General features: G+C 39.0%; 1 pseudogene; it reads left to right on the forward strand.

The window, feature by feature from the left end:
- Positions 1–9,858: 9,858 nt before the first annotated feature.
- Positions 9,859–22,510, forward strand: part of LOC145575372 (uncharacterized) — a 290,973-nt pseudogene continuing 278,321 nt past the window's right edge.

The following is a 22,510-nucleotide window of genomic DNA, read 5'->3' on the forward strand; positions in this document are numbered from 1 at the left end:
ATTTGAGGCTACTCGACATCTCGACTATTGCATACCGCTCTGTAAGCTTGACCTACATCTCCCTCCACCGACTTGTGACTCAACCACAAAGGTCAAAAGGTCTTGGAAAGGGTTGTAATGTATGGGCGAAAAGGGTGAAGGTAGGCTAAAATTTGAAATTTTGTGGTATACCTAAATTGTGAAGCAAAGATTGGCCAAATCGTAACACCAAAACCAAGTAATCACCAAACAAAAACACCAACACCCCCAAGCTTATTCAAAGCCAAAATCACAAACATATATACAAAAAGCGTAATAACGTTTCCCCCCATGCTTGAATAAAGCATTGTCCTCAATGCTTAAAATAGGGAGAAAGACACTTACATCAAAATATTTTTTGAATTTTTTCATTTTTCACTTTTGTTTTCCACTTTTGCCAAAGCATTTGAATTTTCTTTGCTTTTTCTCATATGTTTTTCATTTTTCTATTTTTCACATTATTTCATTGTCCTCGCCTCTTTTAACTATGGACGGATTTTTCAACTTTGCATTTGCCTTTTATTCACAAAATATTCACAACACAAATTTGCTTTCATTAAAAGAACTGTAGACACCTAAAAATGTCTCCCCAAAACCAAACCCGATGATGAACACCTTTCACTGCCATTATTGGTAGGGTTGAGTATTTAATCTTTGGAGTGCTTAAATCCATGTTCTATCCAATACATTTCATAAACCAATCCATTTTCTAGCTCATTTCCCAAAACCATAACTTGTTTCCACTTTTCGTGTCCACATCGCAAAACCGAGAGAAACTGATTTTTTTGACTTATAATTTTGATAATATTATTGTTTTTTTATATAGGAATTTTAAAAAACTTTCCAACCATATATCATAAGCCCAATTCCGATTTAAAACGAAGAAGATACGAGCCAAACACTAAACTCGATCCAAAACCGACACCCTTCTACTAAAATGGCCATATCATAAAATCTAAAAATTATTTTTACCTGATTAAAATTATTTTAGAAAGTAGACTTGATAAGCTTTTCAATGATATATTATATGCTTTATTTCGAGTTACGGATCAAAAGTTGGAATTACCGCACACAGTGTAAAAGCACCGTGCCACGGCGCCTGATGATGTGGCACGGTGCCTGGTGCCATGACACGGTACATTACAACGTGTCACGGTGCTATTTTCAATGTTTTTTCACATGATATTCCATCGTGGCACGGTACCTATTTGCCGTGACACGATACCTGTTGCCGTGACACGGTATTTTTCACCGTGTCACGGTGCTTTTTCCGTGTAACTTCCGCGTTTTCTCACGCATTTTTTTACCGTGACACGGTGGACTGTACTGTGCCACGGTGGACACTGCCGTGTCACGATACGTGTGCCGTGTCACAGAATTTTCTCGTGTTTTCTCCGCATAAACCCTCCACGCGTATAATCTTTTGTAGCCTATTTTCTGTCCCACGTCACTCCAGTTTTCCCTGCGTCACACTAATTTCCCTCGTGTCACGGTAGAACCTGCCATGTCGTTGTAGAATCTGCCGTGTCAAGGTAGCCTGTTTTGGGGTTTTATCCATTTTAGGGTTCCGTGTATTCCCTCTGCTCATTTTCCCTATAAATACCCCCCTCCTTTCTACAGTTCGGGGTACCAACAATCATTCTCTCTCTCCCTACACCAAAAATCATTCTCTTCTCTCTCTCTCATATTCTAATCCTTAAACCTATATTTCTAATTACACCATTCTTCCCTTAAGCACTCCAAGGAGTCCATATTTAACCCGAGGTTCCGTCCTTAAACCAAGGTGTGAAAGGTACAAATAACTGAGGGTTTAGACAAAATCAACTCTACTTTTATTTAATTTAATTATTTCAGTTTGATTTATTTTCATTGAAGTTACTAACAATTTATTCATGATGTAGCAATTTAAAGGAATACGCGTAATGTGAGTAATTAATTAATTTTGTTACTCTTATTTTTATTATATTGCTAGTATCATGATTATTATTATTAATTTGATTTGACTAACGCTATTATTATTGAATTGCTTCCAATATTAATGTTGATTTTTATTATTTTTTATGATCATCATATTGCATGTTTAAAGGGAATATGTAATTGAAAATTACGCCTAATAAGATAATTTGGACGACCGGTTTAGGTTCCTTTTTAATCTTGTTATTAAATCAAGAGATCACTAATATTTTATAATTATATGTTGCATTAATATTCAACCAATTTAGCCTAATAATAGTTTGGAGAAAATTGAATTTTTGTTTGTATGCCTTTCGCAGGAATCACTTTTCACTATAAGAATCGAGTAGAGGCCAATACGAGCGAATGTAACTCCATGACTCACTTCGTACCATCATCCCCGATCCTCCTTTTGTGGTTCCGAACCATATGGAGTTAGTAATCTCATGGATTATGAATGGGGTGTAACCTTCACGGGTCAATCGTTGTTGCATATCGTTGTCCCTTTATTCGTGGTTGCCTTTTATGATCCATGAACAGTTTACGAGATCCTTAAAAACTTGTTGGCGGCTCCCTACTTTCCTTGTCCCTAATCATATTATGTCAATTCCCACTTCCTATGAGTGCCAAGCATATTCACACATGCTTTAACGTAGGCGCACTTCGAACGACGCCTACAAGAACCAAACAATCATTCTTATCCACCATATACTCCAACAAAATGATTAATTGCTTCAAACTTGCTTTTTTTCAAATGCACTACTACACATTTCGTAAGATAGAAGGTAGGCAAATGACGGGAAGAGGATGTGCAACAAGCTTAGTGCACACCCATGAGGAGAGATGCCAAGAAAAGGAAGAAAAATCAAAAGCAAATTCAACAAAATAAGAAGAAGAAAAAGAAGAAGAAGAAAAAGAAAAGGACGAAGAACTAGGCAAACTCTCCTCAAAATGTTTTTGGGTTGCATAATCACCTTTTTCCTCAATAGAAAACGAATGAGGGACATGTAAATCATCATAGACAAGGGGGTCCTCATTAGGCTTATTGAAAAAAGAAGGGTGGGATATAGGAGTGAAAGGGATATGGTTAAATCTCCTTGAAAAAGGGTCATGAGAAGAGGGAATAAGGGCTATGGTCTCACAAATGAACTCTTTCTCACCAACATGCCTCAAATCACCAATAGGAGCATGAAAATCAATCACATAATCCTCAAAAGAAGAACACTCATAATCTCCATCTCCCTTAAACATCCAACTTCCAAGAGGAACTACATAATCTCCTCCATCACAACAATGAACAACAACTCCCTCAACTTCCTTAAAGCCCAAAGTCTCAAAACCATGCATGAATGGATGCAAATTCATTTCAAACTCATCTCTCTCTCATGAAGCATTCTCAATGAACTCATTCAAAAGGATATGGGTTTTCTAACTTTCAAAGAACTTATTAGACATAGCCTCAAACGAGTCCAAATACTCATGAATAGAAGAATCACAATCATGCACAAGAAACTCATCAAGATGGGAAAGAGGGTTGGGGTTTTCAAAATCAACACTCTCTCCATTCTCAACTCCTTCACCATCACTCAAATGCTCACCAATGGGATCCTCACACTCTCTTTATTGCTCAAAATTATCATCATCATCCTCAACACACACATTGGATTTACAATTTTCACAAACAAGCATCAAAGATGATAATCAAAGATGACAATTGATATTCTAACTCTTCTTTTCTTTTCTTTCCCTCCTCAAGACGCTCCTCATTCTTTTTCATTATCTCTAATTGACCTCTCATAGAATTTAGAATTGACTCCGTAGTAGGCCTAAGCTCATTACTAAGCTTAATATGCCTAATTTGAGTTTCAAAAATAGCAATAAGAGATTCAACAGGAGTAGAAGGTTGAGGTTCAACAAAAAAAAGAAGAAGTACGACCAAGATTGGAAGAATCGACATGAAAATCATGAGCATATTCATCGCATGGGGGAGTGAGGGCACAATCAAACACATGAAATTCGTTATTAAGGGAACGAAGCACATCACAAGAAGGCATGGTAAATAATGAAGAAAATTGAAACACACCATTAGCATCAATTTGAGCATGTACCTCGTCATCATAAACAAAAGGGGAAATAGAGTTGAAATCATTTGTTCTAGGTTCACTCATGGGATCATATGACAATTTATGGGAATTCATGCTAATATTAAAAGAATCAACACATTGCACATCAACATTAGAATCATGATTACCCCTATTATAAACATCCCTAGAAACCAAACATAGAAATCCCAAGCATCATCAATTGACAATGCTCTAAATTCACCATTATGCATGCTTTCAACTTCATCCCTATTTTGCTCATTCAAACCAAAATAACAAATCCCACAACCCTCCCAAAGACTACAACAATTATAGTTCAAAAACCCTATAAGTCTATGGAAGTAGAAATTAAAAGAATCACCATCATATTGAGGAAAAGAAAAACATGCCATTTTTTACACAAAAAAAACAAAAATCAAATAAAAAAAAAGGTATATACAAAGACCTAGACTCAAGCAATCAAATACACTTAAACATAGACACTGTTCCCCGGTAATGGCGCCATTTTGACGTAGGGAAAATGTAGGTCGTTATCTAATCTTCCCTAGAGCCAAACAAATTTATAATCACTTAACAAACCTAAATACGAATGTAGAGGTAAGTCAAGGGTCGAACCACTAGGAACGGTTATGTTCAAGTATTTCCAATCTACGCCTAAGCTAGGTCGAAGTCAAGGGTAAAGAGGTAACACTAAACAACTACTAAACAAGTAAACAAACAAATGAAACACTAGGGAATGGGGATCAACAAATAATCATGACATTTGCAATAAGTAGGGAAGAACATGCCAATTAATGGTTGTGAAGACTAATGATAAGAGCTATCAATTGGAATCAAAGAGTTATCTCCTATAAGTCAAGCTAGGGTTCACTATGAATGACTAATAAGGAAAATCACAATCCAAACCAATCGATAATTGCAATTCCTAAATCAATTGGTCGTGTCATTAGCAATTACAATGCAACCTAGCATAATTCTCAAGGCCTAATCGAATTAGACACATGCAAACCTTCATTAATCACTTTAATCTCAATAATCAATCAACACAATTCCCGAATTAATCACAATCAATCAATCATTCAAGTTTCACCCAATTCCTAGCCAAATAGCTACTCAAGAATCATCATCTATCAACAAACAACTAAAGAAATCAAGAATCAACAAAATATCAAGAACAAATACACTAATTAAGAATCAAACATCAAAATCAAACCAAACAAACATGAAATTAAACAAAGCAATAAAGAGGAAAGAGAGTGAGAAATCCTCATTGATTGATAATGGAGATCTTCAATACAATTGTCATCTTGAATCTTCAATCTCTCAAATAACCATTGAAATCCCTCACTTTCCCTCTCAAAAACTACTCCTAAACTAACCCTAGATCTAGAGAGAGAAGCTATTAACCTAAGCTAAAATATATGATCTAAAATCGGATTCTAATTGTCCTAAAATTGTTCTCCTGATTTTACCCCAAAATTGGGTATTTATATTTACAAGGTTAAAAGAAAATAAAAGAGAAAAGAAAACAAAAGAAAAGGAAAAGAAATAAAAATAAAATAATAAAAGAACAGAAAAGGAAAATAAAATGAAAATAAAATGAAAAAGAACATAAAAGGGAAATTAAAATGAAAACTAAAAGAAAGAAAGAATTAAAGAAACGAAGTCAGTGGACTTCGATATTTCACTGCTCTTGTAAATGGGAAATAATCCCATGCTTCACACCATCACAAACATTCATCATCGCCGTTCGATCGCCAAGTTCCATCAAAATCAACGGCTCAAATTAAACCCAGCTTGTGCTCACGCACAAAGGGGTTGACCACCCTCATGATGAGCGCACATATGGGTCTTCAATTGGAGTTCAATATTGTTGTTGCTGCTTTCGAATTGCTGATATTGGAGGAGAACTGGTGGTGAATAAGTTAACGGCGCTAGTTGTGGTTGGAGGTACGGTTGTTGTTGGAGGCGTGTGTGCTGCAGTAGAAGGTGGCAATTATAGTTCCGGGGCTGCTATTGCTGGCTGATTTTGGGTGGTCTTTTGCGTGAATAGGGGAGAGTGCGGGGCTGCTGCTTGGTGTGGGCGGCAGCGAGCTGGCGGAGCAGGGGAGGCAGCAAATTGTGGCGTTGGTTGCGGCTGCAAGGAGTTGCGAAAGGTGGTGGTTTGTGGCGTGATGATGGTGGCTGATTGGTGTTTGTTTTGGGTGTTTCGGGGGGCTGCCAGAAGTCGTGGTTGTTGTTGCTCGTGAATTGGGGAAGCAGAGGAGTTGTGTGAGTTAGAGTTGGAGGTTGTTGCAGTGCGACTCTTCTGTGCTCTCGAGCATCAAGCTTGTGTGATGCTCACGAGCAAGGCAGCCCCAATATCACAAAATTTGCGTGGTCATCACCAAAATTAATGAGAGCGCAATCACGAATGCGCGGCAATTGGAACTTGCAAATGGACTTGAAACACACAACTCGACCCCGAGCAATCACCTACAAAAGACGCCAATTAAGAGAAGAAAACAGAATAAAATAAAACTAAACTAAAACTATGGATTAAGAACTAAAAATATGGAAAACTCGTAAAAACTAATCGAAACCAAAATGAGTTATTAAAACGGAAAATAAAAGAAAACTAAGAAAATTATATGAACATAATGAAAGAAAATATAGAAAAAGAACCTAAATCTCATTCTTTTGAGCACCATAAATGACGCTCATCATATTCCCAAAAATATGCACTCTATTTTTGCTTTTGCTTTTTTAAAAAATAAAGTCAAAGTCAAATTGAGTCAAGTCATTAAGTTAAAGTGGTTTAATATTTACAACGCTTGGTCAAGAAAGGAAGGGCGACTAATCAAAGAAAACACTTTCGTCAAAGTCTTACTTTTTGATAAACCGTTTTGACAAAGAAGAAAGGCTAAGAGGAAAATGGCAACCGAAGAAGAAGTTAATGAACTAAGACTGAACATGGCTAGCTTGACGGAGATGTTCAAAACTCTCGCTCTTCAAGTTAATGACCCTGCGAAACAACAACAGCTTGAGCGAATGGAAGAGAGATTGAGCAAAATCTCCAATGACTACAAGTTCCAAGAGATTAGCTCACAAGGGGTCTCTTTGGACAAGGAACTTCTTCCGCGAAAGTTCAATGCCAACGACATCCCAAAATTCAAGCCAACTGATAACCCTTACTTTTATTTAAGAGCTTTTGAAACAATAATGAATATTAAGGGAATTGATAAGAAAGCTTTCCATTCGTTGTTCTCTTTATCTTTAGAAACCGTTTGTCAACAATGGTTTTTCTCCCTTGACAAGGAGAAAATCTCCTCTTGGGATTCTTTAACAAACGCTTTCATTGATAGATACAAATGCAACATTCAAGTTGAAACTGACCATAGGGAACTTGAGATGTTAAAACAAAAAGAGAATGAAGGGTCACCTCCTTTATCAATAAGTGGAGGGAGACTTCCCCTAAAATGGTTGAGGTTCCCACAGAAAAAGAATATGTGAGATTGTTCATCAAGAACCTCTAAGAAAAGTATTCAAAGCATCTAAAGTACTAAAGTAACTTGAATACTTTCAAGGCCGTCTATAACATAGGAATTGATATCGAAGACAACTTGGAAAAACAAAAAGCTGCTAGCAACTCCAACAATGGCTGGAAAGGAAAGAAGAACGACAATCCTTCTTCTTCCAAAACCACCCACTCAAACAATGTTAGCACTGTTAACTTAAACGAGGTCTTTGCTATGAACAATCAAGGACAAAAGAAGCCATTTAGGAGAAACTTCACACCTATTGGCATGAGTAATGACACTGCATTCGATTGCCTTCATGCTAAAGGTCTCTTAACTTCAATTGGACCGTTTGGAGATCCTCAAGTCGAAAAGAGGACGGCTAGTTGGAACCCTAACCATAATTGCATGTATCATCAAGGCAGGGGCATCTCACTGAGAACTGTTGGGAGTTGAAGGAAGCTATTCAAGACTTAATTGATAGCAATAAACTCCCATTTCCCCCGGCAAGTAAGAAGCCAAGCATCAATAGTGCTCCACTTTAAGACTCTTGGAAATTTCTGATAAGGAAGGCCACACTGATCAATCACTCCTCATTAAACTGATTAAAGAAACTCATGCTATCGAAGAAGAGGAGGAAACCTTTTTCGATGCCGTGAGCGATTCTCCTGCTGGAGAACAACCGACCACTAAAATAGAAGTATGGCTTCTCATAAACACAATGAGGGAAACAATAGACATGTGTCGCGAGGCCCTTGATCATGAAAAGTTGGTACAAAGTAAGCGTGCCACTGAAAAAAGTAATGCCCACAGAGACTAATGAGAGAAAACCCTTTTCTCTCAAAGTAGTTGAAACATCAAAAAGGAGTAACAAGGTGTACACACCTATTGGGACTTCTTATGCGAACATGTTTCAAATGCTCTTCGTGAATGTGAAGTTCAAACCTCTCGAACCAAGACCATTTGAATCATTGAAAAGGAAAGATAGGTTCTATTGTCCCTATCATCAATCAGGAGGACATACCATAGAACACTGTTTTAAATTCAAGGACCTAGTCCAAGGATTAATTGACAGTATGAAATTGGTTCAAAGTCAACCGAACAAAGAGATATTTTCAGAATTGGTTAATGGAGTGTGGGATAGTGATGATGAGGATGTTTAGCTCAAAGATATAGTAGACACTCTACTTTCCTCAATTTATCCGTTTGATGATATTTGGGATGAAGAGGATTCCCCTATCGATGTCCTCACCAGATCAGGGAGAATGCAACCTCCCTTCACAACACAACCTATTTCTACCACTCAACAAGTTCCCATACCAATCATAGAAGACAATGATGTTGTCAAATAACTAAAAAAGACTAAGGTGGATATAAACGTATGGAAACTCTTAGCTATGTCCCATGAACATAGGCTCGCGGTAATGGATGCTTTAGCTAAAGTAGGAGTAGACTCAGAAACCACTCCTGAGGGGTTGTCTAACTTTGTCACGAGTGATCTTCCTAGCCCCATCAATTTAATCACCTTCTCTGACAAGGATTTACCCCCTGAAGGTGATAAACATAATAAAGCCTTGAACCTCAGAATGGTGTGCAAACGAATGAATGTTCCAATGACCCTTGTGGATAATGGGTCAGCAATTAATGTTTGCCCACTTAGAACTGCGAGGATGCTAGGAATAAGGGATGATGACTTGTCCCCATCAACACAAGGCATAAGAGCTTATGACAATACTCGTCGCCAAGCTCTTGGAACTATTAATGTCACAACAAGGGTTATTGAGCATGCTACTACTATTCAAGTGATAAACATCAAAGCCTCCTTCAATCTATTGTTGGAATGCCCTTGGCTTCACCACCTTAAGGTCGTCCCTTCATCCCTTCATCAACAAGTTAAGCCAATAGTTGGAGGACTTCCTGTCACGATTGACGCTTCTCCTATGAGGATCAAGGCAATTGATAAGCCTCTCATAAATATGGAGCATGATGAGAATAATGAAGATCTATGGGGCTTCAAGGTCTCTTTCATCAAGGAAGATGAGAAGACCCCTCTTCACTACGACCTCCATACGAACATGATAGTCAATGGCATTCTCAGAAAGCAAGGTCACTTTCCTGGAAAGACTCTAGGAATGAAGAAGGGAGTAGCAACACAAATAGGATCGCCTGGCCTTCCTAAGTTAGATACTTTCGGACTTGGTTTCGAACCGACACCGAAAGACTTTAAATAATCCCGGGAAAAAATCAATGCACGGAGGAATGCTCGTACTAAAAAGAAAGCAATCCCAATGGATCGTTACCTTCTCACTCTGAATGGACAATTCATGAAAGAGGGTGAGGATTATCCATGCTACGAATTTCCTAAACCCTTTGTCAAAGATGGGTGAGACAACCAGGGTTTGAAATATTTTTGGATTGCAACTTCCTAGATGAGATCCCAACTCCTATTAACAAAAAGAAAGCACCCCCATGTCATGGGGCTCCTCCTGGATACGAGAAGAATGAGCCTAAGCGTATCGACGATAACTCTGCACTTATCAAAACAGTCTTGCAAAGTGAAAACTTTGATCCCACAAAGCTCATTACTCCGGCAGAAGGATTAGTTCGAGGATGGCAAAAGAATGTGAAGGTGACTACACCAAGTGGAAGAAAGATCTCTATAACAACGGGACAAGGACCAATGTTCGATGAGTCTGAATCATCTAAGTTTGAGTTTGAGTCCGAGTTTGAATTCAAGTCTTATGTAGTCGAGTCCTCTAAGCCCTCTATAGTTGCATCTCCTTTTTTCCCTTCTACTCCTACAATAGTTAGTAGTCAAGTCCCAACGGACATTTCTTTATTTGATGTAATGGTTTTCGAGTTTAATAACATGTCTTCACTTGCTTACTCCTCGTGTCATTCTCTTACTCTAGATGACGAGCATTGCTTAGCTAACAATGAAAATGTCAAAGAAATAATTAAAGCAATGGAAACGCTTGAAAATAAAACACCACTAATTGAAGACACCGAAACGGTTGATATCTCAAAAGATCCCACTATTAAAAGAAAGGTAAAAATTTGTTTAACTCTTAATAAAGAAGAAAGAACCAAATTTAATTAATGTACTAAAAGAATTCATTGATGTGTTTGCTTGGTCATATGAAGATATGCCAGGAATAAATAGAGAAATAGTTCAACACACAATACCAATAATTCCGGGAATGAAACTTGTAAAACAAAAGTTACGTCGAATGAAACCCGACGTAGCTCTTAAGATAAAAGAAGAAATTCAAAAACAAATAACTGCAGGTTTTATTAGGGTATCCAAATACCCCGAATGGGTCGCGAATGTGGTACCAGTTCCTAAGAAAGATGGAAGGGTAAGAATGTGTGACGATTACAGAGATTTAAATAAGGCAAGTCCAAAGGACGACTTCCCTCTACCACACATCGACATTTTATTAGACAACACAGCAAATCATGCACTCCTCTCATTCATGGATGGGTACGTAGGATACAACCAGATTCTCATGGCAGAAGAAGACACGGAAAAGACTACATTCATAACACCTTGGGGCACGTACTATTACACGGTGATTCCATTCGGGTTGAAAAACGCGGGTGCCACTTACCAAAGAGCAGCGATTGCCTTGCTCCATGACATGATGCACAAAGAAGTTGAAGTGTATGTGGATTATATGATTGTAAAATCAAAAGACCGTCTAGGACACCAAATAGCGTTAAGATTATTCTTCAAAAGGCTAAGGAAATACAACATGAGGTTAAATCCAGCTAAGCGTGCATTTGGAGTCACCTCAGGAAAACTCTTAGGCTATGTCATTAGCTCTAAAGGAATAGAGATAGATCCAACCAAGATCAAAGCAATCAAGTCAATCCCACCGCCCAAGACCGAGAAACAGATTCGAGGATTTATTGGCCGTTTGCAATACATAAGTAGGTTCATATCTAAGCTAACCGCAATATGTGAATCAATATTTAAAAAGCTTAAGAAGAATGTGCTAGTAATATGGGACGATGAGTGTCAAAAAGCCTTTAATAAGATCAAAGCCTATCTCGCTAATCCTCCTGTATTATCACCAGCGCTTCTAGGAATTCCTCTCCGATTGTACTTAACAGTCACTAAAGAAACAATGGGAGCCATGCTTGCGCAAGAAGTTGAAGGTAAAGAAAACGCCATCTATTACTTAAGCAAAAAGATGCTCGAGTATGAAGTACGCTACACACTGCTTGGGAAATTGTGCCTCTCATTAGTGTGGGCCACAACCAAGCTAAGACACTACATATCTTGTCCATACGGTCTATGTAGTATCTCAAATGGACCCACTTAAGTATCTATTTGAGAAATCTACACTCAACAGATGAATATCTAGATGGATAGTCAACTTAGCCCAATTTGATGTAAGGTTTATGCCTCAAAAGGCCATTGAAAGATCAGTGGTCTTGGACTTCTTAGCAAACTTTCCCATAGAAGATTCGACACCAATACATGAGAATGATTTTCCAGACGATGATTTGATGGTTACAGAAGATGATACTTGTACATTATACTTCGACGGAGCTTCCAACCAAAAAGGATGTGGTGTAGAAGTATTATTAGTATCACTTAAAGAAGAGCACGTCCCAATCTCAATAAAGTTAGATTTTGACGTTACCAACAACGCTGCTGAATATGAAGCATGCGTGGTAGGCCTCGAAACATCTTTGGCATGGGGAGTAAAGAAACTTCGAATATTCGGAGATTCTTCCTTAATCATCAACCAAATTTCTAAAAGCTAGAAAGTAAGGATTGAAAGTTTAGCTCCTTATCAAACATACTTGGAAACTCTTACCGATCAACTCGAAAAGGTAGAATACACATATCTACCAAGAGAAGAAAAACAATTTGTTGATGCCTTGGCAAGACTAGCCTCGATGGTTAGAATTCCTAAGGAAATTGAGCAAATGCCTCTAACAATAGAAAAACGGCATAAACCGGCTTACATCCAAGCTATAGAAGATGATGAGGTAATTCAAGAAAAAGAAGAGGAGGAAGAGCCTTGGTACACTGACATCCTTAACAATGTCACCAAAGGATAATATCCACTTCACACTGACAAGAGAGAGAAGCGAGCTCTGAGACTTTTGGCTACCCAATATGTGCTCATAAATGACGAGCTACATAAAAGGATAACTAAAGGTAGGGCTCTCCTATGTGTAGGTAAAAAAGGAGGCTCAAAGGGCAATGAGAATAATCCATGATGGAGTATGTGAAACACATATGAATGGAAAAATGTTAGCCCAAAAAGTAATGCACCAAGAATATTATTGGACTACCTTGAATAGGGATTGCCATCAATATGTAAAAAGATGCCCTAAATTCCAAATATACGCTAACCTACAACACGTTCCTCCATCGCTTCTCTATACTTATACATCACCATGGCCTTTCTCAACATGGGGAATAGACATTATTGGAAAAATCACACCTCTTGGAACTGGAGGCCATGAATACATTCTCGTGGAAATTGATTACTTCATAATATGGGTTGAAGCAGCATCATATGCAAAACTCACCGCAAAACATGTAGCACTCTTTATCGAAAGAAACATCATATGTCGATATGGAGTCCCATTTGAAATTATAAGTGACAATGGAACTCACTTCCAAGCGGAATGTGAAGAATTGCTTCAAAAATATGGCATTCAACACCATCATTCTTCCCCATATAGGCCTCAAGCAAATGGCGCAGTAGAAGAGGCCAATAAAAACTTGAAAACTATCATCCAAAAAATGACAGAAAACTACAAGGATTGGCCGGACAAACTCCATTTAGCTCTTTGGGGTTACAGCACGTCAATTCGCTCATCCACAGGAAATACACCATTTTCCTTAGTCTATGGAATGGATGTCGTGCAACCTGTAAAACTGGAAATACCTTCCTTACGCATATCCTTGGAAAGTAAACTCGATGAAGTTGAATGGGCTAGAGCGAGAAATGAAGAGCTAATTCTACTTGATGAAAAACGACTAGAAGCTCTACATCACACTCGATGTTATTAAACTCGCATGGCTAGACACTTTAACAAGAAGGTCAAGACAAGAAACATCAAAGTAGGAGACTTGGTGTTAAAAGCATTAAGGAAAAATGTTCTAGACCCAAGAGGCCTAATTGGTCTGGACCATACATCATCAAAACCATCCTATCAGGAGGTGCCACAAAACTAACTGATATGGACGGTAATGAGTTCTGAAATATGACAAATCTTGACCAACTTAAAAACTTCTACCCATGAAAACTTGAGTAGTATACTCAAGAGAGCTACGTTTGGCCTGATTCCTAAGGAAGAGATACATAGGCAACCCTTTAAGGGGCGCGACCACTTTAATTTTTACAAATCTCGCACTGCAGCATCAATCCGCCAAAGCAAAAAGAACGACGCACGAAAATCAAGACCAGCGCGCCACAACAAGGTTTGTCACGACGCGGCAGAGTTATCGCGCCGCGACAGCACTGTCGTGCCGCGATAGGTTCAAAATTCCAGCGTTAGTTTGTTTTCGTCGATCTGGGCAAATTTCGGTGTATTTCGGGAATTTTCGACTTTTGTACTCGAACTATTTTCGAAATTTATTCAAGTAGTTTTCATTGCTTTAATAAAATAATTTTTATTTACAATATAGAAGAGTTAATTTAATTGAAAAAAGCTGAAAAATTGCATTAATAATTAATAAAATAAAATTACATTATTGATGAAATTAAAAGGCTTAAAAATAAAATTGACTTAAAAATAAATAAATGTCTAATAAATTGAAAATAAAGCAATGCTCTAATCGGTATTCTCTTTTCTAGCCATCTTCCAATTTTTATCTGCTTCCTCTTCATAATCCATCTCTTGCACCAATAGGGATCCCTTAGATTATCTGCATACAATCTTTGTAGAGATAGTTTCTCCTTTATCCATCACATCATGCTTCTTTTTGACCCATACTTTCTTTTCTGTAGAGTCAGCTTTCTTTTTCTCTTTCCTTTTTGCAACACTCTTTTTCTTAGGCATAATAAGAGTCTTGAATTCAATTCTTGGACCTAGGCGATCTTTAGGAGGAATTTTCTTATCTCCTAAGCGATCTTTAACATTACTTTTATACATATTTTGAAATTTGTTCTTGTCCTTTTGAGATCTACCAAGTAGCCACTGCTTCACATCTCTAGACAAAGGAGGAGGAACTTTATGGGCAACAACTTCCCACAAAGGTCTAGCACACCAATAGTTGTCAAATTTCTCTACATCTTGAGAAACAGGAAATTCATAAGGATGACGAAGATCCCCGGAAGGAATGGTTTGAGCAAGTCCATATTGTCTCCTTACTCTACAAGGATAGCAGAAAGTCAACTTGGACAAGCTTGGAAGACGGCAAGAGGGTTGAGTATTGACACCGATCATCTTCTCAATCTTCCACCAAAGAAACACCTATTTAATGGAGAAGTCGCGAGTTTCAAAGACTCTACTCCACTCTCGACGGCCCATCTTTATGGAAAAACGCTTCTTTCTTCTTACAAAACAATTTGGTGTATACTTTTCAATGTTGTCAGGAAGGATAATTAATTCAAGCCTTTTCATTAGCCAAATTTGCAAAAATTTAATGCAAATAATTATTGTTACTATACAAAATTAAATATTTTTTATTTCTATAATTAAAAATATTGATTTTCTACCTGTATAAAATTGGAGACCCTCAAAGGGGTGCTTTAGGGTCCTTCTTTAATTCATTCAAACTAAGCATAGTTTCTCCTACAATTAATGGCATTGGATTTCCCCCTGAGTCAACTTGCTCTAAAACAGACACAAAAATTGCTTGACCCTCATGAATGTTTCCACTAGTAAGGAGGTATTGGCTAAACATGTAAAAGAGGAAATCCCTCCTCTTATAAACATGAAAAGATTCAGATCGGGGTCTATCAAAATAAAAAAGTGCAAACTCCTTTAAATTAATCACATTCCCATGCACTATATCCTTCAAGTCCCTATTCCTAAGGTTGAGGAAACGCTCAAAATCTTTATAATAATATTCGCTCACCTTAGGAATTACCGCAAGATCTAAAGAAGGAAAGCCAAGAATGGCACCAAATTCTTTCGGTAAAGGGCAAATTTCATCATACCCTAGCCAAAAGCAATGAGTATTTGAATCCCAATATTATAAAGCGGTATGAATAAAGTCTATATCAAGATCCACCCCCTCAATGCCATATAAACCCCCCAAGTGGAAAAAGTCAAGTTCTTTCCTCTCCTTAGCAGTCAAAGACCAGCACCACTCACGAGTAAAGTCACTAAAAGTCTTAGCCATGACTACTTGATTGAAAACTAATAAGCTAAGTATTTTTAATCTGTTCGAATTATGCTGAAATCGGCAAATTTGGGGCTATTTATAAACAGGGATCTATGCAAACCGAATCCTAAACGGATTCGGAAAAATAAAATTATCGCGACGCGATATGCCTATCGCGCCGCAATAGCCTGCTCTGGTCTGCGTCAGTGACACGCGCCATGCTAGCCACATTTCTTTCAACATTGACTCGATTTGTACTTTGACTTTACAGTTTTAATCCTCCCAAAAGCCTTATCCAATTCCATTTTGGCAACATACACATTCCATATTGATTATTCTTAAGTTTAAGCTTATTTTTAATCAAATTTCATTTTATTTTTTCATTTTTTCTTTTTGGGGGAGAAAGTCGGATACCCTCATTAGTGATAAAAATGACGTAATTTTTTGTGTAAAAATTTGTTACACTTTTTTCACACATGCACATAAAATAAAAAAATTAAATGCAAAAAATTAAAATAGACATAATAATAAAAGTATGTGTATATAATATGTCTAAACATAAGTGTCATAGCAAAGTCCTATACATGCCAAATAAAAAATGAATACAGGTACATCTATGAACCCGAAGGACGAATCCCGAATGTTTTGTAGAATCACAAAGTCTGGGGAGTCACATCCTGCCCAGCATCAGCCTTTCCAGTCGGAGGAAAAGAAAGAGTAGGGCCAGTCTACCCGGGGTCACCCTGCTGAGGCTCCTGATAAGGCGGTTGCTGCGACGACGAGCCAACCTCGTACGCCCCACCAGTCGCAAAAGAAATTGGCACCGAAGCATCTTGACTAGGGGCTGCCTCACCTCCTCCTCAGTAGAGGAACCAGAATCCTCTATGACGACAATGCGGTCCAACCCCTCTCGTCCGCCCTGATCCTCTGCCGAGGTGCGGCGACATCTTGATCTAGAGCCAGACCTCTCTCTCCTACTCTCAGGTCTCGTACGAGTACGCGTCGGAGGGACAGGCTGAAACAGAAAATAAGAAAAGTAAAATACAGAGAAAAACTAACACAATCAAGTGAAAACAAAGGAACATACCTCTGCCACATTGACGTCACGATGACACGACACCTGGTGGCTCAGCCTCACAAGCTGGTAGCGGAAGGCATCCATAACCCTCGTCATCCTCGTCACCACCTCGCGAGAAAACTGCAAAAGTAAGAGAGGTTAAAAACAATAGAAAAAATTCATATAATAAAGAATTAGATATAGCTTACCGAAGTCTGATGGCGGGGAATCAATCTCTCCACCAGACGCCACTCCTCGGGGGCTGGAGGAATCATCTCCTCTACATGTCCAAACAACTCCTAGTAGGTGATAACATAGGCGGAGCTACAAAATCCGCAACAGCCGCCTCCTGTAGAAATAAAATCTAATGGTTAAGGTCATCAACGACTACCGAAAGAGAAACAAATCAAGGAAGTAAAGCATACCTCCTCCTCCTCAAATACATAAGGCGGTAGAGCCAATCGCGCCAAGAGCTTCCTAGCATAATACTGGGACGGATGTCAATGTCTCTGCTAACCATCACCAGCCGCAAATCTCTCCATGTGAGTCCGAAGAGCCTCCTAAACTATTATATATGGTGGAGGACGTCGCAAATTACGAAAAACTCCGTAGAGTCCTGAATCGCGACTCTGTCACCCAAGTACACCACAACGTCGTACTTTCCCTAGAAATAATGACGCTGAGCTGAATACGTGACAACTCGTGCTGGGACGTCCAAATCAGCCCATGGACGGAAAAGAGGCTCATGCCCCTGTAAAAAGGATAGCCATGAGTCAAAATTATATTGAACAAGACAAACAAAGATGACAGCAACCATGCATACTGAGAGAAGTGGCTCTCAAACAAGTCTTGCAGTGGTCAGGCCAGGATAACAGCCTCCCCAACAAGCAGCAACGGGGAGCCCTCGTGGCGAAGGCCTGGCTGGCGACAAAGATGGGAGATACTCGTAGAACCACACCTGCAACGACAGGGAAGGGTCAGCGAAAGCTACCGTGCATCAAAAGAAAGCTTTTAAAAGTAGAATATACCTCTACGATCCTCCATAAGCTGGAAAGCGTGACCTCCTCCTTAAAGTTGCGATGACGACAGGCAAGTCGCAATCCCAGCAAGAAATCAGCATAGGCCAAGCTGGCCCAGTCAAAAGTCCCGATCACACGTAGATCACGAAGAGCAGGCAGGTAGTAGAGTAGCGCTCGGCTACCCTTGTCAGGAGAAAAGGACCTTGACAGCAGAATAAGAACAAAGATGCACACCCTCTGCTCAGGGGTGGTCACATCATCTTAAAAGGCCTCTGCAAGCAGAAACCGGCGAATGGACTGGCCGTTCATCTACACCGATCGAGACTCGGCACGTGCCCTAATAGCAATAGGACCCAGCAGCTCGTTCACCTATGGCGAAAAAAGGGTAATATCCTTAGTCAAAGGAACCTCGGTTGACTGGAACTCTAGTCTAGTGATCAAAGAGAAGTCGAAAGAGGTGATACTAATCTCACCCAAGGGAAAATGAAACATGTTGGTGGTGTCCCGAAAGAACTCCACCAAACAACATACAATAAAGCGGCTCGACCGTAGGGAATAGAGGGCGCGAGTGGCCTGCAGCAGAGGAGTCAAACCGCATAACTCCTATAACGCGCGTAGCTGCGCATTGTTGATGAAGTAAGTCTCGTACAAGTGGCCGATGATGTCGTTGCCCGAACCGTGGCAACGAACCCGCTTATTGGTCGTACCAAGCCGAACGCGCTCCGAAATGTGGAATATGTGCCCATCCCAATCGATCCGGGAACTCCCCAAGGCTAGTGGATGTCCCCTCGCCTACATCAACATGCTCGTCCTCCCGGTGAGCCCCGCGAGAACGAGAGCCGGAACCTCGACGACGAGTCATGCTAATCATGTTCAAGAAGACTAAAACAGTAAATGGATGGTTCTATAATATCTAAAGTTCGCCTAGCAGCATGATACTATATTCGTCAAAAAATAGAGAACGTAGTACTAAAATAGAGCATGATTTTGATTTGACAATAACAAGCAATTTTGAGCAATCAAACAATTTCTTGCAATATTATAGAAATTATTGTGACAAATTAAGCATGAAAAGCAAGCAAAAACATGAATAACAAGCCGCATTAAGCTCACGAACTGAAGGTGTTCGTTAATGGCAATTTGCTCGTTTCTTCACCAAATTGAGCCAAACAAGTTTCAAAATAATCCAAAGGCAATATACAAATATAAACAAGTGGTTTCATGGCAAGAAATTCAACAAACAAAGCAAAACAAGCAAGATTAATTTCGAAATTTCACAAATAAAAACACGCCAAAATTCGTCCAAAATAGAGTGAGTTTAAGGAAAACTTACATAGATCGGCAAACTAGAGATTACAAGCTTCGATTTGCAAAAAACTTGAGCGAATTTTGTTAAGAAACGAAGGAGAACGAGCCAAGAGAAACTTCAAGGGAAATGCAAAAGAAACGAGTTGCAGCGACGAAATGGAGAAGAAAGGGGTTTAAATCTGGAAAACCCGACTCCATCGCGACGCGATAGGGTTATCGCGCCACGATAAGAACATCGCGATGCGATAAGCCTGGCGTGCCGCGATGGCACATGGCAGCGAGCGATGGTCTTCTTTCCTCAATAACGCAATTCCCTAGGCCCTATATTGGTTTATATGGACCTTATACAGCAAAGTGGGTTCCTTGGTACGGCAGTTAGCCCCCATAAGCAAGTTGACATGGTTAGTAGTCGGCTCGATTACAATCGATGTAAGTGATCGACCTGATGATGATAGTCTCACTTAGCTTATGCGCCTAACATTGGCTCATCGCAAGCACCAAGGAATTGGTTCATAGCAAAATACAGCAAAGCAACAGCATAAGAGACATTCAAGCAAAAGCACAGGCAAAGCATTAGCAAACTGAGGATCGTTACAAGCAGAATGATCTTCGACGACGTTCCCTAAGATGTGGAGGGTTGTCACAGCAATTGAAGATGACTACAAGCAGAGTCACCTTCGACAATGTTCCCTAGATTGTGGAGAATTGTCAAGAAAACGGGAGATGGCTACAAGCAGAGTTATCTTTGATTATGTTCCCTAGCTTGTGGAGGATAGTCACAAAACAGCAGAAGATCACTACAAGCGGAGCAATCTTCGATGGTATTCCCTAGCTTGCGGAAGACTGTCACAGCAGAAATGAAGGCAGCTACAAGCGGAGCGGTCTTCGGTGATATTCCCCTGGCTTGAGGAAGGTCGTCACAAATGCAGAAAAATCGGTTACTCTAGAGACGTGTGCTCAGTGGTGAAAGATACACGTTTCTTAACTCTTTTGTCTGTTTAAACTAACGCTAGTTTGCAGGTATCAGCCTTGCAAGAATGGTTTGGGATCGCAGAACGTTCTGAATCATTCTCCTTCCCTATCGCTACTTTGACGTTTATTTTCGAAACTTTTCTCCAAACTCAGTCAAAGTGGGAACTTCTGTTGACACCCAATTGTGTCTCCCCAAAAACCAAACCCAGTGATGAATATCTTTCACGTCATTTGATTATCGAGCAAGGTGAAATGTGAAAGAGTCTCGTGATGCACCTGTTTTTAATAAAAATACTTCTTTCTATTTTTGAAAATATTCCTTTTCGTACCTTATTTATGGAAAATGTCCAGTCCAATTTTGTTTGGTACATAATATGGGTCCAATAATGGTGTAGTTCGATAGGGCTTGAAAAGAGCTTTCCAACGATATATTATAAGACCAGTCCCGATGAATAATGAGGAAGTTATTACCGAAATACTCAATTGGGTCCAAAATTATTTTATATGGCCCAATGATCAAGTGGAGGGCTCATTAATTATCATTCCTAAATTTATTAGGAATTACTTTAATTTTCTAGAGTAATCTAGAGGGTTATTTTAAATTCTAATAGAGTTAGGATTAATAATTATATTTTTAATATTATTTAGAAATGATAAGGAATTTAATTTGGAAAAAAAAAACAAGTGTTTTAAAGAGATAAAACTGATTTTAATTAAGATAATTATGGCTAATTACCTGATTATATTGGGAAAAGGACTCCGTACAGGATTTTTATCCTGATCAAGCCATCACGTCGCAATAGGGTCTATTTTACTTCGAGTCAAATTCTGACTCTTTTCGAAGCGTTCCGGATGTTTTCTTCATAAATAGGGGCGTTATTTCGTCGTTTTTGATCATCAACAATCATCTAATTCTGTTCTCTTCTCTCTCAAAGCTAGAAGCTTGTTCTTTCGAAGCCTTCTCTTTTTGAAATACAACACCGCATTCACGAGTCTTAGACGCCCCTAATCAAGCTCGAAGTTGCCTTCGCCCTAGACGTGAAAGGTTAATAATTTCTAAGGGTTTGGTCCCAAATCCCTATTTCAATTATTTAAATTAATCATTTGATTTGATATTTTCCTTGAAGTTACTAATGTGTGTATTCTTTTGATAGAAAAAGATACGAGGTAACAAAGTAAGTAATTCAATTTCTATATATCTTTAAAAAGCATTCTTAGGTTATTTTGATTCCTAGTATCATGTTTAGGGTAATAACTAATATTTCTAATATCATGTATGTTTCTAGTATCATGCATGGGTTGCTTCCTATTTTCTTCATTCATGTTAGTATCATGTTAGGGTTAAAGCTTTGATCTTTATTGTTTGGTGACATGCTAGGATTTGTTATTAATCTTGTTAGTATCATGCCTAGGATCTTGCTGATATTATTGTGGTTTGATGAGATTGAGATTGATGATGATGTTTTTTGTATCAATATGATTATTATGTTTCTTGATATTATTGTTATTGCTTGATCACGCCCTCTCTTGCAGGTTTAAAGGGAATTTGTATTTACAATCACGCTTAATAAGATAATTAATAATTTTATTTAGGCTAATATTATTTTAATTCAAGTGATTTCTAATAATAGCTTTGTTTGTGCATTAATATTCAACCAACATAGATTAAATATGCTTAGGGTCAATATATTGATTTTATGTTAGTCAGAAAGCGCACATGAATATGAGAAGAATAAAGTAGAGGCCTATTTAGGGCAAGTTTAATCTCTTTTAGGTTGGATTTGTACCTTCATCCTCGAATATCCAGTCATGGTTCAGGACCACAATGGAGTTAGCGATCTCATGGATCGTGAAGGGGTGTAACCTTCACCTTATGAACGGTTTACAAGTTCCTAAAACTTGTTGGCGACTCTTTTGCTCTAGCTTCCTTCCCTTTGGACGCCACCATACTTAAGCGTATGATCACAGTGGGGCTCAAGTGTAGGATGCTTGAAATTTTCCTTACATAGTGCATAAACCAAGTCTACAAAGCCGCGCTCTCATGCCGCGTGGACATCAAAGTCGGTGTTGAACCCACCGTAAAGGCCTCTAGTGACTGCCTCCCCAACATGTATCATGTGGAACGCACGGGAACATTAACGAGCGCACGAAGGCATTCTCCCTATTCTGTAACGGCCGCGCGTGAAGGAGGAGCGTCCTCGCAGGTTCCAGGAGCGGTCGCGCTTGCCTCCCCCTATTCTGTACCCATTTCGTTACGGCCGCGCCATTTGAGGTTCTTTTTG

The sequence above is a fragment of the Chenopodium album genome, chromosome 13, assembly GCF_948465745.1.
Source record: "Chenopodium album chromosome 13, dcCheAlbu1.1, whole genome shotgun sequence".
NCBI lineage: Eukaryota > Viridiplantae > Streptophyta > Magnoliopsida > Caryophyllales > Amaranthaceae > Chenopodium > Chenopodium album.